Source organism: Numida meleagris, chromosome 6 (assembly GCF_002078875.1).
Source record: "Numida meleagris isolate 19003 breed g44 Domestic line chromosome 6, NumMel1.0, whole genome shotgun sequence".
Classification (NCBI taxonomy): domain Eukaryota; kingdom Metazoa; phylum Chordata; class Aves; order Galliformes; family Numididae; genus Numida; species Numida meleagris.
Genome location: NC_034414.1, coordinates 7,659,609 through 7,676,478, shown reverse-complemented (window position 1 = coordinate 7,676,478; position 16,870 = coordinate 7,659,609). Strand labels below are relative to the sequence as shown.

The 16,870-nt window shown below is 38.6% G+C and overlaps 1 long non-coding RNA gene across 22 annotated transcripts in view; it reads right to left on the bottom strand.

The window, feature by feature from the left end:
• Nucleotides 1-16,870, bottom strand: part of LOC110402020 — a 160,255-nt gene that overhangs the window by 75,580 nt on the left and 67,805 nt on the right. For 15 of the 22 annotated variants that reach the window (XR_002440810.1, XR_002440804.1, XR_002440805.1 and 12 more), the window contains 2 exons: nt 16,672-16,750; nt 10,363-10,672 (listed from right to left, as the gene is read on the bottom strand). The exons of 1 other annotated variant lie outside the window; for it this stretch is intronic. This is a non-coding gene — a long non-coding RNA (uncharacterized LOC110402020). Of the gene's footprint in view, nt 1-8,415; nt 8,541-10,362; nt 10,673-16,671; nt 16,751-16,870 lie in introns of all 22 variants that reach the window. 6 more of the 22 variants (XR_002440819.1, XR_002440818.1, XR_002440820.1 and 3 more) reach the window with 4 other exon arrangements.

The window sequence follows — 16,870 nt, the reverse complement described above, 5'->3', positions numbered from 1 at the left end:
AAAGCAGTGATACTTAACTCAAAGATTCTCCACAAAAAAAAACAAAAAACAAAAAAAAAAAACACCAAAGTCTTAAGCGCCACTGCAAGCCAAACACTATGATATATCTGAGGTAGAATTTATAGTCCACAAGGCCTGCCTGCACTCCTCACCTAGTTCAATTTTGACACAGTGGCTTAAAATTAGACATTCTGTTGCATAAATAAAAGTGGCCAGTGGCAGGATGTATCCTGGAGACAGCAGCTCGCTTCCTTCCTTCATCTAACAGCTTGGCTTGTTATCTTTGGGGCATAAAATTTCACAGCTCATGAAAAGCAGAGTTGGAAAAAAAAAGTTAGACGTGCAAGCTGATTGTGTGGGTTATGGTCTTTTAGAGCATTCTAGCCTTGATATAGTTTAGCAATTCATTTCAAGAAATCTTTAAAAATCTCAGCTTCTGCAGAAAGAGAAGCCTCTCCACTGTTTTCTATGAAAACCATGTGCTGCCTTTCCTCTGCCTACAAATTGCCTACCAATATGTAGGGAATTAGTCTTTGACCATCAGGGGAGATGCACACAACAGGAAACTTGCATAGAAGCTATGTAGGTTGCTCTACACCAGACACACTTTGATCTTATAATCAAAACGTATTTTCATCTTGAACATTTGCATCTGTAAGTTCTGGTCATGAATACAGGGTGTACTCACAGGACTATGCAAAATACCACTGAGTTTTATACAGCAGTTCTTAAGCAGATGAGAGAAGTAACTGCCAGAAAAGCTCAATGTCTGACAACTCCTTCTATTAAGCAATTCATTGTGTTACTCTGCATCTCTACGACCTAAGGGAAAAGTCTGGGATACATGTTCAGAAGCCCAGTAGTGAATTTGATGCAACTTGTATGAAAAATACATAGCTCTTGCCAATACAAATCAGAGTATTCTGTAATTAACCGCTAACTTCTGGCTTTAATAGGATGGTTGTGAAGGAAGCCTTCTCCCTAATTATGCATCTTTTGTATATTTAATTATTTCAATATGAACAAAATAGAATTTAGCTGGGCTATCATTAAGATTAGATGTCCAAACTACATTTCTTTTTATTTCTTAAAAAGCTGCAATCTCAAATTTGTCAGTATATAGGCAAGTTCAATTAAATCACAGTTTGTGTACAACATCTCTCCAGATGAAGGGCTTAATGAATGCATAATATGAACCAGAAAATCTGCAACTACATATAAAATGCTGAGTGAAATGTTATGGTTTAGCAGATTGTACTGGCAATTTTCTTCTGCTGTCCCATCCAAAGCATTATGCATTAAGACATACACTGACTTTATGATCAGAACAACAAAGTCCTAGATGTCGTTTCTTTCCCATACTGTTATTAATTAGCCTTAGATTGTAGGGTTTCACTGGAAAAATAAGGAACACAGATTAATCAAAACCACATCCATATACGCATAAATATGGCAAGAGTCAAAAGGCTTTGCATGGATGAATCCCAAGAAATGTTTATTAGTTTGAGACCTCAGAAAAGAAGTTCCATTTGTTTCGCATCCTTTCCAATTAAAAAAAAAATGGTTCTTGAAAGGTCCCTCCAATATTGCGCTGCTAATAAGCAGTATTTTTTCCTAAAATCAGTGTACCTTCTGAGATGCCATGCTAAGCCCTTAGCCACAAGTTGGTACCCACCCATCCTTGCTCAGGCCAATTTCAACCGCCATCCCCCTTACATATACTCAGCCTACAAAAAGGAATGGGTTCGCAAGACTGCTTTTGGCGTTTACTGAAGGTACAGAAGAAGGGAAAGGTCAGGATGCTTTTGTGAGGACCTTGTGTGGGCACAGCTTCAGCAGGAAGGGTGGAGATCGCTGCCACCCAAGAGCAGCCCCACAGCACAGAGATTAAGGAGCTCCAGAAGAAGGTGGGAGAAGTGGGTTTGGATCCCCTTAGGCAAAGGAGGAACCTAAACCTGGGTAACCTGCTTTCTGGATGAGACTTCAAAGCTGGGACTGCTCCTCCCCTCCCACTCACACGCCCTGAGGTGTGGTTTTACACACACCCTGTACAGTACTTCCTAATGGCTTCTGTAGGGCTACGCACCCTGGCTGATCAGCAGGCTGCCTTCCTACACTGAACCCCAAGTGCCGCGCACACTACATAGGGACCTGCCTTCAGGATTCTGCAGCTCCCTTCTCACTTCATGGGCTCCCTCTCTGTGCCTCCATTCCCCACTGTTGAGAGGAAATAACACTCACAGATAACTCATAGAGATGTTGTAAAGCTAAAATACATTGAGAACTAAGCTGTCCAAGCAAGAAAACAGATAATGTTTGTAAGATTAACAGATTAAAGAGGTACAGGAGTATCAAATGCCTCGTGTGCCTCGGAACCACCTTCTCGCTCTAAGCAGAGGGGCCGAGAAAGGTATGACCACACTTGAAAGAAGTCTTGGAGCTCCCCAGAGGGCTCCAAGCCCATAGTTATCTGCATTAAGTCATATATAGCTCCTTTAGGGGGAAAAAGAAAAGCATCTCTCGGGTTACTCTGAGGTTGCTGGGAGCATCGCCATGGGCATTGAATTGCACATGCTGATTATTCTCTCTGTCAATAAGCTTTGCTGAATGCAAGATTAAGACAGTTAATTAGTGTAAGTTCAGCGTTACATTAGACAACCTATTTAGGCAATATGACTGCAATGTGGAAGCCCATAAACTGCTCAGAAGAAGGAAGTGTTCCGTTTAAAACAGTAAAGTGTTTCTTTTCTCCAATTAGGTTTGTTCTGATAAAGTTCTGATGAAGTGCTACTAATGGATCCATTGCTGGTGCTTTAGCTCAGCTGAACAGTCATAAAAGATACTTTGAGATACTAGAAAATTAGCCATTTTAAACCTTTTCAAAACTTCACGAATATATTTCATTCACTTAACTTATTTTCATTTACTAAGATCATGAAATCTGTACAACAGTTCTAATATTTAATAGAACTCATATGTTTCTGCTTAAGCCAATGGCAAAAAAGAATATAAAAAGACCCTAAAAAAATAAATACATTTTGAACAAAACAAGGTAAACCCCATTCTCAGTGTAACCTCATTTCTCACAAATCCTTGAAAGGAAACGTACTGAAGCTACTGTATTGTCAGTGTTAGAAAAGTCTTCAATATCATTTTTTTTCATGCACATAAATACATTAACAAACTCAAAAGATTTGTTTGTTACTCTTAGGATGGAGTCAGTAGACAAACTTTCTAGCAAGCTCTATTCTTCCCATACTTAAGAGATTAGTGACAAAGGAGAAAAGAGAAAAACTGAATTGCAAGAGCTTAGCATCTTCTACAAGCTGACAAAAGAAAGAGGATGAATCTCCTTGCTCCCACCCCAAGAACAGATATTTCATTGTTCCTCTGTTTGGCGATTGTCTGCAACTTGTCTGAATACCTTTCATTCAGTAACGGCCAGGTACTGTAATCTTACCATCTGACATGGCAGGAGGACAAGATGATTCTGAATAGAGGAGCAGTGGAAAGTATTTACAACAGCCAGTCAGCCTTTCAGTTACTACAATAAAACAGGTACAGAGACACAGAAATGTCTTGCGCAGGACACTAAGTCAACATTCAATTCCTAGAACAACTGCATTATAAATCAGCAGTATAATCAAGATTAACTTCCAGTATGAAGCACTGAAAAACAGAGTAGTACAGGTCTGTTTGAAAACTTAAGTCTAGAAGTGATCTGAAGTATTCCCCATCCCCCCAGCTCCATTTTAAAAGCTTATGAAACTAGGAGCATGCAATAACTCATCTAGAAATCACTGTTTTGTCATAGCGTGTTTGATTTTATCTTGTTTTCAAACTGTTTGGATTAATTATATCATTGAGTGTTAATTACAAAGCCTTTTAGATATTACAAATCCAGATTTAACATCCTCGCTATTCCAAAACACAGCAAGTTGTACACACAGACTTCAAAATACAAAGCAAACGCTTCACAATTCCCCTAAGCACTCAGCTGTATTCAGGAGGGAGGAATTCTTATCTGTGCTGCACACCTCCTTGTCTTCACAAGCCTTGCAATATGTAAGCCTGCAACCAAAATGTCAGTGAAGAGAAAGGCACAGAATATCCTGAAGGGACAAAACCAGAGCATCGTATATCAGAGAATCATAGAATGGCCTGGGTTGAAAAGGACCTCAAAGATCATCGAGTTTCAACCCCCCTGCTGAGTGCAGGGTTGCCAACCACTAGACCAGGCTGCCCAGAGCCACATCCAGCCCAGACGTATATGTTAACTCTCCTCTGAACCTCAAAGATGTATTTATTTATACTGACATCACTACCACAGAGATGCTTATATGTAATGCCTCAGAAATCATTGACAAAACCTCCAACACAGTGAAGTGCAGTATTTTAAGTCAGTTCATGTCAGACCATTTTCAAAAAACCTCTCATATTTTTCAGCCATTTAAGATCTCTGTATGGAAAAGACCAATCTTGTAAAAAGTGGAAGAAGCGGGAATTGAACAGGGTTCTTCATGGCGGAGTTTCTCATATGATCAGGGAGTCATCAATAAGGACAATGGGCCAAAAAAAAACCCCAAAAAAACAAAAAAACCAAGGATAAGTTTGTGCTGAGGTAATACAAGATCAGCAGACAGGATTCCAGGTTCCTAACTGGATCCATAGGTTTCTCCTAGTTTCTTGTGCTTTCTATGGTTATAGAAAAACGACAATAAAATTTATCCTCTGTATCCTCTTGCTCACTCAGGAATTGGATATATTCCCAACAAATCTTTCCAATGTCAGTTTAAAAAAAAATCAACCCAAGAACAACACCTTTATGTGTTTACATCTGCAGCATGAACAATCAGCGTTCTCCCTATTACAGCACTCTATAACTCAATATTAAAGAAAAAGACATTCTAGCAAACAGAAAATGGAAAAAACACTGGAGTAGCTTACACTTTAGGGAAAAAAAAAAGCAAGTAAGATGATAGTGTGGCACAACAGCTTAATGTTTAAACTGTGCAATTGGAAAGGAAGACTGTAAAAACAAGCCCCCAGCATGTTGATGTGGGGAGAAGGATGCGGAAGTTTCATAATTTGAGCAAATATTTCACACGTGGGTATATTCACAGAGAAGGAAAATACATACTCCTGTAGCATCAGCTCACAAAAATAAATGATGAAGGTAGTTGATTATAACTCCAGGAAACGTCCTCCAAGAATAGCCCAAAATTTTAGCATGAGACTTCTGAAATCTCCCTACAGTGCGCCCAGAGCAATAAGAGGAAAAATAAATAAATAGGTAAATAAGTAAATCAGCCATACACTCTTCTGCAGAAGCATGTTTTAATGCTATGGCATCCAGTCAAAAGCATAAGTTCTTACTGTATTAAGAGTAAGAAATGTGCATGTTTGAGAATATACGCTTGTACAATACAGACACCAGAACATACGATTTTGGCTTGGAATTCCTGCAGATTCTGGAAATAAACAGAAGACAAATGGCTATAACTGTAGTGAAAGAAACTAGGCATAAAACAGAAGGAATGAATGGGAGGAGGCATGCAAAATAAAATCCCGTTACGCACCAAATACAAATGCACATTCTGAAACATCAGTCCTCTAACTTTGCCAAGTCTGACAGAATTACTGTTCGAAAAACTTAACAAGGAATAGTTTGACAGAGTAATTTTTTTGGAAAATTTTCACACTAGAACAGAACTATAAGAAATTTCTTATTAAGAAATTACTTAGTCTTCAGGGAGAAGCCAGCTACTTTTAACCCTTTGGGCACAGCGAAGCATACAACATAACTGTCTGATGAAAGGGGGTCTTTATAAGACGACAGTAGACATATTGTTCTACTGCTGCCCTAATTACTGTAAAACATCACTTTACGTCAAATGCCTCTAACCATACCAGGAGCATGACACTAATGGATTTGATGGTGGTAAGAATCACACAGATAGCATCTGCTTTAGCTATTCCATTATGAAAAATGTCCCAAATTCTTGGTTGGTTTTAAATGGAAATAGTGGTAGAGATGTCCCAGTTGCAGATGTCATGAAGGTCATGACTATGTGAAATGAAATAGGAAATCCTTTAATCAGGTCATGAATCATTTTAATTATTGTGTTTTCATAGACTGTTCCCAAACATCTCGCTTGAATAATCAAGGAACAAATATTTCCTATATAAATTAATATCCTTTGAATGTAAAGAAGACTAATAAAATCTTCATTTGCCTAATGATCCATTACCAAAAGTAGCGGCTGATTTTGATATTTTATACTTACTGTTTCTGCATGAAATAAACCTTATGAAACTGAAGGAACACAGAAAAAGGCAGTAGGCAAGAACAAAGAGAAACATGCAATCACCACCATAACTGGAAGTGAGACAGAGATTTTCAATACTACTTTATGGAAGTAAACTACTTTATTGTCTTCCAGTTTTGCAAAAGTGCTGTTAAGTATTATGTGCATTCAAATGACAATAGCTGTAATCTAGCAGCTGAAGACTTCATATACAGCTGATAAAAATATGCCTGGAAATGCACAATTTCAGTGAACTATTAATAGACACTGTATACTACTGATGAATTATTTGTACTACTGGATGACTCTGGTATTTCAATATTGCTCAACAGAGCATTACTTTACACAAATACAGAGATTTATTAAAAGGTCACTGAGATGCAGGAAATTCAGTCTTAGCTACAACAACATTAACTTATTTTAGGCATCCTTAGCAATAACTACACTTATTTTTACACATTAAAGAATCTTCTTCAGCGTAAGTAAGAGAAGCTGAGATTAGTTCTTGTCTTCAATACAACTTCACTTATAGACAAAAGTTCATTAGCGCAACGCATAGCATTTAAATTTGGTGTTTGCTAAAAATTATACATTTATTGGTGGCTATGAGTTTATCACATTGTTTACTGCAGTTGGTTCACCATTGTTTAGCCATCGTACAAAAGGGATAGACATAAAAACACGAGTGAAAGCCCTCTACTGTCAGACTGGCTATGAGTAACTGAAAGGAATGAATGGCTCATTTGTTGCAGACCAATGAGTATTTAATAAACAGTAGTATGAAGTACTTGTTGATTCTACATAAGGAAGATCACAATGTGTCACAATTGATCATGCACAAGAAAACACTATTTAAACAAAGCAAAACAAAAAAAACTACAATGACCACCACACTTAGACTCTAATCAGTGTCTCTGTAGCAGAAAAAATATTGTCTCTTTAGCGCTGCAGCTAACTAGGGTATTTGTTTCACATTGTATAATTTGGGGAATAAAATGCTGCAGTTGTTTTTGATTTGCATGCAAAAATTTACGAGTTAGCCCAGATATTCTTTCAATTATTACAATTACTAGGAACATCCTGCACTTGTCAGTAGGGACTGGAAAAGATGGGGGAAAAAAAACAACATTCTACCCACTCTGACACAAATATCTCAAGCCCTATACAAGTAAAAATGTGAAATGATAGTAAGAGAAATCAGTCCATGCTATTGTGCCTATCTTTTCCCCATGTACTCCATTGGCAGAGAAGCTTTAAAGCTCAGCGTCACTATGATAAAACCAGTCGTTGTGACTAACACATTTGAATGAAGATAAACTGTTCTTAAGAAGTCTTTCATATTTTAGAGTGTTTTCTTAGTAAAACCACAGAGAGCACCTATGCAAGTAAGTGTATTCCCACCTACAGCACCAAGGAGGAAAGGCTTAGAGTCCTACCACTGAGGAAGAGCTAGGGAAATGAGCTAGATTTCAGAAGAGCAGAACACCCCAGTGACAAACTCTATTCTTCCTCTGCATCTGACTCATACTAACCTGTGAAGACAGCCCCTCCACAATGCTTGCTTGTGGAGGAACAGCCACAAACACAGCATCATCTGCTCCACTGCTTCACTGAGGAGAAAGATGACCTCAAACACACAGCCAACTGGAAGACAGAGGATTCACTTCCGATTTATTCCTCTGTGCTCATGTAGCTCAAGGATAACAGTTACCTTACAACGCTAACGTTCACATTTCAGAATATGTTATGGTACATCAGTATTCATAATGTCACATGGATATACTAATTCAAGATGCTCCTCAGTACCTTGGGTCCTGTTCACAGAGAAGCATGAAATTCATTCCCTCCCAAAGATCGTTAGAAGAATGTTTTAGTCAGCACTGCTGAGGCTACACCTGGGTACCTGCTGGGTACCCTGCTCCAGGTGCCTGTCTGTGCTTGAGCAGGGGATTAAGGCCAGATGATCTCCAAAGGCCACTTCCTACTTTAACCATCCTATGAGTTACATTTCTTCTCCGATCCTCTCAGCACAGAGCCCTAGCAAATTCTACTAGTGTCAGATACTTTGTCCTACCTCAGTACTGGAAGCAGCAGGACAGGAAAGTACCTGGCATTATTCCTGGGAGTCCTTTACCCAGCACCGGAGGCTGCACTAACTACAGATGCTCCCAAAAGTGCAAATCTCATTTATCGCTTCAGAAGAGGGTGACTGCTTGAAACCCAGCTGTAGAACTACAAGAGACCAAAAAGGGGTTTCTTTTACTGACCCTCACCCTCGAAGGCACATAATTACAGTAACTTTAAGAAGATGCAAGACAAAACAGTCTGAAGGGAGAATGTAGGAGTAAGGATAGGTTAGTTTTTACTCAATCTAACAGTACATGAATACCATGGTACTGATGAACCAGCAACCAACTTGAAGAGATTGCTTTCAAGATACACACAGTCTCTGACATTCCTAGTACAATGCACACCACCCAGGTAACTAACACCGCACCTATGAAGGACAAATGAGAAACGCAGGCATGCGTGTTTGCTAGGGCCTGCCTTGGTCACCATGACTATGTCAATTTCTGCTGATAACAAAGATGCTTTGACACTACATCATTGTCAGGCATAAACAACAATCCCAAGCTGAGTTTTACAATGGGATACCAAGTCCAGTTTTAGATTATTAAAAAAAGGGAAATAGTTAAAAACACTCCTCAGCCTTCCATCCTCTCATTGCTTACTTTTGCACTTCATTCAGTTAAGACAAGCTCTTCATTTTCCTGCTCCCATCTTGAAAAAAGCTGCAGAGCGCTAGCATTTATGAGATGCTGTACATACATACCAGAATATTTCTGGCCTCATTAAAAGCTTATGAAAACATTATCAGCACTAAGGTTAGGAGGAAAAATAAGTAGTAAAATAAAAAAAGAACAAATACACAAAATGCCTTAAATACGAAAGCCTAGAAATACACTTTTAAGAAATGTAGATAACATTTATAGTTTTGATATGTGGGTATCATTGTTTTATTTTTTCAGCTATTTTAGTTGACTTGAAGAAAACAGATGCCAAAGTTAAGTTTGCACCAGCTAGTGTCCAGCGCACTCACAGGTGCACGTGCATGCACAGCCCTTGACGGAAAGCTAGCAATCACTTTCTCTATCCTGCCTTCGGTGGTGTTTCACCTCTCCATTTTTGGCCTCCTCAGACCTCCAGGTCTCTCTCCCTAGTGGTATTCACTGGCCTGACAGCACTTCTTAACAGTGCGGGCACAGATAGGAGTGAATGGCTTTGTGTGCCTGTCCTCCAAGAGTTGTGAAGCTACAAAAAAATCATTAGAGACACTCCAAGGAGAATTTCACGCATTCTTTTGCCTATTGTTTCCTTACAAAACATGCAATAAGATAACAAAGCCTGCACACTCACAGGGGCAGAAGCCTATTGACATTATTTTGTAAGTGAGTAGCTAATGCTTATGCGGAGGGCACAGGGCAGCATCCCACTGTGTAACCAGCTAGAAAACCTCCCTTTACTTCTGAGTCAGGGTTTTCAAATGCCACATGCTTCTGCCTCTAACTTGCTGTTCAACCAAAGCAGTCAGTTCTTGATCATTCCTCTTCAGTTTACTTCTCTCAATACATATGCAAAGAGCAAAGTTTGAACTGTCATCATTTATTATCCTGTCTTTACTGCTTGTGGCAGTAGGATTTCAGGTGCTGAAGGAATTCCTACCCATAAAACCTGCACTGGTGACTAAGTTAGTTACAATTGTGCAAACAGTATCCTCCAACCTCTCTCTCAAATTATTAGGAAATACAGCTTGGTTGTAATACATGACCCATAGAAGCTAATCCCTGGCCATTCAGAAAAAAAATACAGGCTTTGCTCTTCACCAACTGTTCAGATAGAAACCTCAGAAGTAATGAAGGAAGAAGGAACCTGCATTTGTCACCAGGTCTGTTGAAGCCATTTATCCTTAGAATTCAAGGATAATGATTTTCTGGCTTATTTCTGTTCTAGGGAAGATCTTTATAGTCGTCAAAGTCAACCCAGCAAGACTTACCAAGTGACAGCTCTTCAAGGCCTTCTATAGAAGGAACTCAACCAGTCAGACTCCAGAACACCCAAATCAACTCTTGTAGAATCTCCAATTATTTCTGGGACAGTTGACATATGATACCAAGTTCAGATACTTAATCTCAACTTTCAAGCAGCCATTTAAAATTAAAGTTCCTTGTGTTTGGTCCTGCAAGCCTCTCCGGGATGCAAAGCACCATCTCCTTGAAGTATATGCAGCATCTTCCATGGCTCCCAGTTGAAGCATCTCCAAGTCATTTAGTACGCAAGTCACTGACACCATACAGTCTTGATCCCTAGGCACGGTGTAAACAGAAAAAAATGAAGACGGTATGATTTCAGCTAACTTCAGTGCTTGACCTCTCACAGCCTTTGAACTTGGTGCTTCGTGTGGAAGCACAACAAAGAAATACAGACAATTTATAATCTGCAGTTCATTAGGTTACTTTGAATTGTCAGACAACTAAAGCAGCATTGTGGCTGGATAAATGCTGCTTAAAATTTTCTTCAGCACTTGGACACTCCTTATAGATTTCATTACTCCTGGCTTGGCTCTGATTGCACTGTTGCCAAAGTTTACATTACTTTTCCAGGAGTACATTATGCTTCCTAGAGCACAGAACATTATTCTGCAGTCCTTAAAGAAGTACAAAGCCTTGCCAGATGTATCTGGAAATATTTTGCTCCTTTCAAATAGGAAGGTTGCATGCATCTTAGCTTTCACTTGCTGCAATAATTATTCACACCTCCTCTCAGAGTATACATAGAAGAGATTGTTTTTATAAAAATCCCATCCTTCAAATATGGGGCACACTCTACAGGAATCCGGATCTTCCACCAATCCAGTGATCTGCCTGAAAACATTTCATTTTTCATTTTCAAACAAAATACCCTAGGGCTCCAAGAAAATTACAGTTCCTTCCCATTTAGAATAAAAAAAGTTTTGAGGTTTTTCCCCTTTATACCAACTCCATTAATTATGTATATACATTATTTACATGTAAACTAATGGTACAAGAACAACTTGGGCCTCGGGCAACATGGGAAAATTCAACTGGTCACGAGGAAAAAAGAGAAGAGGGAACACCACTGCTCCTTCACACAGAGACAGGGGGCCACAAACACTGCCCTGCCAGGGCTGATCAAAAAGCCACCAACGCGAGGGCATCCAGCAGCGTACACCGTGACAGCAAGCAGTGGAATGTACACGTGGCAAGAAGATTTAGAGTTGGACTCCTTGCAGTACAGACAACTGCAAGATATGCTGGAAAGGGAGCCAGTACTTGCGCTCTCTCTTGATCATCTCAGGAAAGGAAAAGATACAGTGTCTAAACTACCTGTGTTACGCAAGGGCAGAATTAGCACTGTGCATTACCGTAACTGCAGTAAATTAACAGTTTAAGAAAGTATCATTTACATAATCAATTACTGTAACTTTCCTCTTTAATGAGGATTCATAGTTATGATGGTTACGGAATACTTAGCTTAGTCAAAAAGTAGAAGCTCCGTTCCTCATCTTTGTCCATGAGGACACTTTAGATTATTCCATAACCATTACTAAGCATCTGTTATATGTGAAATATTTGTATACACAATAATTTGTTACACGTATTGAGGTACCCACTTCGCACTCTCTGCAGCCTGACACATTGTCCAAACAAACAGCAGCAATGAAACCCATCAACATCAGGAAGAAAAACCTCAACACAGGCGAGCATGAACTAGCACTACTTGCTGGCAATTCTGCTGTCCTCTACAACATAACTAGATGACAATAGGAATCAGATTCCTATACTCTTTTTAATATTTGGAAGTTAAACTGCTTGGCTTCAAGAGGCTGTTTCTTCCCTGCTCATCCAGAGGATAACATTACTCACTAAACGACAGACAGGCCTTCATTTATAGGCTAAATCCTGCCTGCAAAGACAGCCTCAGCAAAAGGCACGTTTCTGTGTGCTGGAAAACAAAGAAAGTTGGCTGAGCCATGAAACAGTCACAACTTAGCTCCTCTGCCCCACTGTGCTCAGGGATGGAAGAAATGCATACCAGTAGGTCTGATGCACTCGCTCAAGAGCTAGAGAAGTATCTTACTCATCCCTCTTTCCTGGGCATCTCAGCCACACTCAGAAGGACATCAGCCTGTTTGTACAAGTTCAGTCCTGCCACTTTTTACAATGAGTTGAAAATCTGGAAGGGGTAGTGGAGGAAAAATGAGATGTGGGATGTTGACTCTCAGCTATTTTATATTACCAGTTCTGCAGATCATTCAGCTGCACTGGAGGTGAGTAACGTGTTGAGTGCTTTTATCCAGCCATTAAGAACTGAAAAATCTTAAAATAAATTGGAGGTATTCCTATGACAAACTGTGAAAGGTCCAAACACATACTTCACAGAAATATTCCTAACAGAGAGGAAGCATTTCTTTTCTAGCCTAAGAAACAGTTCTAAAATCTTTACGTATATCAAAGAATTTATGAAGAGCAAAACCATGTCTAATAAAACTTGGTCTGAAAAACAAGAAATTCTTGTTTTTCATTTCTATCTGATGCCAAAGCCCATTCTAAAATATATTTAAATGGAATCGGACATCAGACATGGTTTGGGTAGCTAATGCAGTTAAAATGAAAATTTTGTGAAAGAGAAGTGGAACTGTTTTTATTTTTCTATTTAGCCATGTATAAAATCAGAGTTAGCGGTAGTAGATCTACAACAGCAGCCCTGAGAACCTAGCTGATAACAAGAATTGAAGGCCAAGTGCTGTTCATGGCCATTAGCAAATCACCTGGAGTTCTATACCTCAGTTTCCCTATATTTAAAACAGAAACAATTACAGCATTTCTGAAGACTAATGCAAGAATCACTTAATGAAGCTCAATTTAGCTGATGAATTCATCAAGAATCACTTAACAAAGCATAATCAGTAGTTAAATAGCTTCTTGACATTTGAAAAACGACTCGGTATTAAGTAGTGTTATTCCAATTGTTAATAATAATTTATCAGTAGCAATTTGGTAAAATAGCGAAAAACTACTCAGCTAAATTAATTCCTATTGTTGAAAATGACCAGTACTTCTACAGTGTAAGCTTTCTGTTATCTCTTGCCTTGGCTGTTTGAACTGTTCCACACTGCACCCTGGAATAGATATTCTAACACGGTTTAGTGTTGTATTTTCATTACACCTCTTTTTAGTCTCAAGCTAGCTTTTAGCACTGGAAAGAAAAAGCACCCAAAAAAACATTGGCTACATTCCTTCATTGCTGAAAAAATGACCAAATGTTTTGAACTGTCATGTTCTTCCTCAGTATTACAATACCTGCTCACCCCATCTAGCGTCACATCTCACTTAAATAATGAGCAGGGAAAAGAATCTTCGTGTTTGTGCTCTGGAGATTTTGCTCCAGAGCTCTTTTAAGTCCCACCTTTCAAAGGATGCTCTCATTAAGCAGGAAGTAGTAGCACACGATCTTCTCTCAGTGTAAGGTATATTCCTTCAGGCTATAAATTATTATTTCACCAGTGCATTTGTGAATTCTCTGGCCTTAAGACTTCGTAATTTCTCAAATGTATTTCTTTCACTCAGTTCCTCCCTGTTTATTTACTTGTACAAGGCTTTGTTTGGACAAATCATCTCTAAAACTCACAACCATTCTTGTCACATCTTGTATTAAAAGAAAAAAAAAAAGAAAAACCTCAAACCCCACATCTGTTAACTGTCATTGATTTTTTTTCCCCTCCTTTATTCATGAACCACACAGGAAATGACACAAAGCTCCTCTGTTTTGCACCCTCTCAGATGCCACAATAAACTATGAAAGATTTCTCATTGATTTTCCCATTTGGCTTTTCTTTGCCTTTCCATACTGGAAATTGAGGCTACTCCTGCACTGTGCTGAGTATAACCTCAGGATCTAACAGCCCAACTCTGCTCACACAGCTCAAGGGCACCTTGTAATTTAATTGCAGTACATACAAAATTTGATTAAGTGCAACAACAGTCTTAGGCCTAGGTTTCTGGCCCTACGCACACATCCCATTCTATTGAGAGGCTGCACGTCAGCAGCAGGACATCACAGGTTTGAGAGTTGCTCCTGCCATCACCACATAAGTATGTGCCGGAGATTTCAGTCCAACAGTGCCTGTTCACATGGATCCAACATACTACAAATTCATACCAACCCCACGGCTAAACAGCTAGGAGGTACATTTATCTACTAATACCCTACTGTTCTGGGCAACAACAGGAAAGACTTGGAATCCTGAAACAGGCAGAAACATTTTGCTGATCTGTAAGTTTTGATTATTTTTTAACATCCAGGGGACATAGCTAATGACAGCTTGGGTTAAAAAGCAACTTCATTCACAGCATGCTTACTTAGATCAATTGAAGTTTCATAAGAGAGAACAGATGATAAAATTTGATATTTTTCATACCCCTTTACATTTTTATTATCTGTTATAAAAGGGACCAAAACAATTCAAATCTTACAACAAAATTGAGAAGGAAAATTGTCCCATGTTTTAAAAGGTATTTTACAACTGTAACTTAAGCATGACTCAAGCAGTTAAATTTTCTGTCTTGCTGAAGAGCTGCATAACAGTTGCATTTCCACTTCTGCTAGAGGTGGGAATGTCTGGCCGTATATAGCAGTCAAGTCCAGTTTCAGTTAGCAAGATTAAAGCTGACCATACCATCATAAGTACTTAATTTTATAGCTCAATCCAAGCTTCTAATTATATAAACCCTAGGAAATGGTGTAATCCTAAGCTTCCTAACAATTTAAACAGACATGATGTAAGACAACACAATATTACCTTATGCAACCAGAATGGAAACAGTCCAAAAGTCTGCTTTCTTTAGGTCATATCCACACACATTTCTACTAATGCTTTTTTAAAAAGAGCTCAATATGCATTAGCAAGCAAATTCTTTGAAACGATGCCTATAAAATACCCTAAATCATACCCTGGATTATACATGAAGTACGGAGAACACAGTGGGGATCGAATGACAAACTGTTTTTTGCAACTGCACCTTACTGAATGACATGCAACTAAAGAAGAATTTTTCCCTTGCTGACAAACAATTTGTTAAGCAATTGCCTTTCACTGCAATAATACAGAGCAGTAGAGGTACAGTTCAGCTGCACAGTTCATTTAACCAATTTTTCCATATTTGGGCCTTTCTCGTATTCTTTCTTTATCTCAGATATCTCAAACTAAATAAATCTGAAAATTATCTTGAAAACTTCCTTTCCTACAGGATAACAAAGTAGCTTTGACATTTTCTAGGGTTATCTAGATTATCCAGGAAGCAAGAAATTACAATTTAAAGCCATTATTTTACTACATTTGCTCAAATACCTAGAAATATACACTTGAGATTGCAAAAAAAGATAAGAGAACTTCCTTTCAATTTCCATAGAAATAGACAGAAATATTCCCTCCTGAAAACGCGTTAAGTTTTAGTTAACTGGAATAGACTCCACTATATTAAGAAAAATCCCAACTTCAGATGGTTATTTTCACTTCCAGCTTCTTCCAAACAAGCATCACACACTAGCAGACCTATGACAGTGAATGGCCACGTTACTCAACGGAAGCATTGAAGTACTTGTGCCTTTGGGCAACACGCAAAAAATTCTCAGATTTTTACACACAGAATTCACACATTTTTACATGAAGTTAAAAAATTATCACTGGGCTAGGCATGCACAATAGATAGCAAGAGAGCTCAAAACTAAGAAATATAACCCCATATTTTCTCAGTGTTATTTTCTACAACAGTTTTCAAAGCTATTTCCATTTTTCAAATTGGTGCACCATCACCTGGCCAACGCAACACATACTCTATTTTACCATTCCTACAAACAAGCGTAGAATAGCGATCAACCCAGAAGCATAAGGTTAAAACAACCTTCTAATTTGACAGCACATCACATCACTGACAGCAATTACTTGAAAATGCTTTAGCAGTAAACTAATATATGCATTTTAGAATTGTCTCATTCATTTCAGAATTATCTCTCTATAAAAAAAACAAGACACTGCTTGATAAGCATGTAAGATGGTATCATAAACCTTACACGATACTGGCTGGATTTCTGCTATCCACACCACCTGCTACATTTTCCCAGAGAAAGTCAAGTTTATTTCAGATGATTAGTTTTGAATAAACACAAATCTTATTGTACAGCTATTATCCGATCTTTTGAGGTACTGATGATATTCTAACTCACGCAGACTGGACAATGTAGAGATTGTACGTCAAGCAAGAAGAGCTTAAGAAGCACTCACCTCTGTTGATAGCTGCTTTTCGTGGCATCTCCACTCTCATCCTCCTCTGGAACTCCTGAGTGTCAACAGGATGACTGCTCTTCAAAAGATAGAGCAAAACAGAGACTAAAACAGTTTTTTCTTGTAAACACATCCACACTTTTTTATCTATTGCCTACACAACTTGAATCTTGCCCAGATTTGTCAGTCCATCCTACAG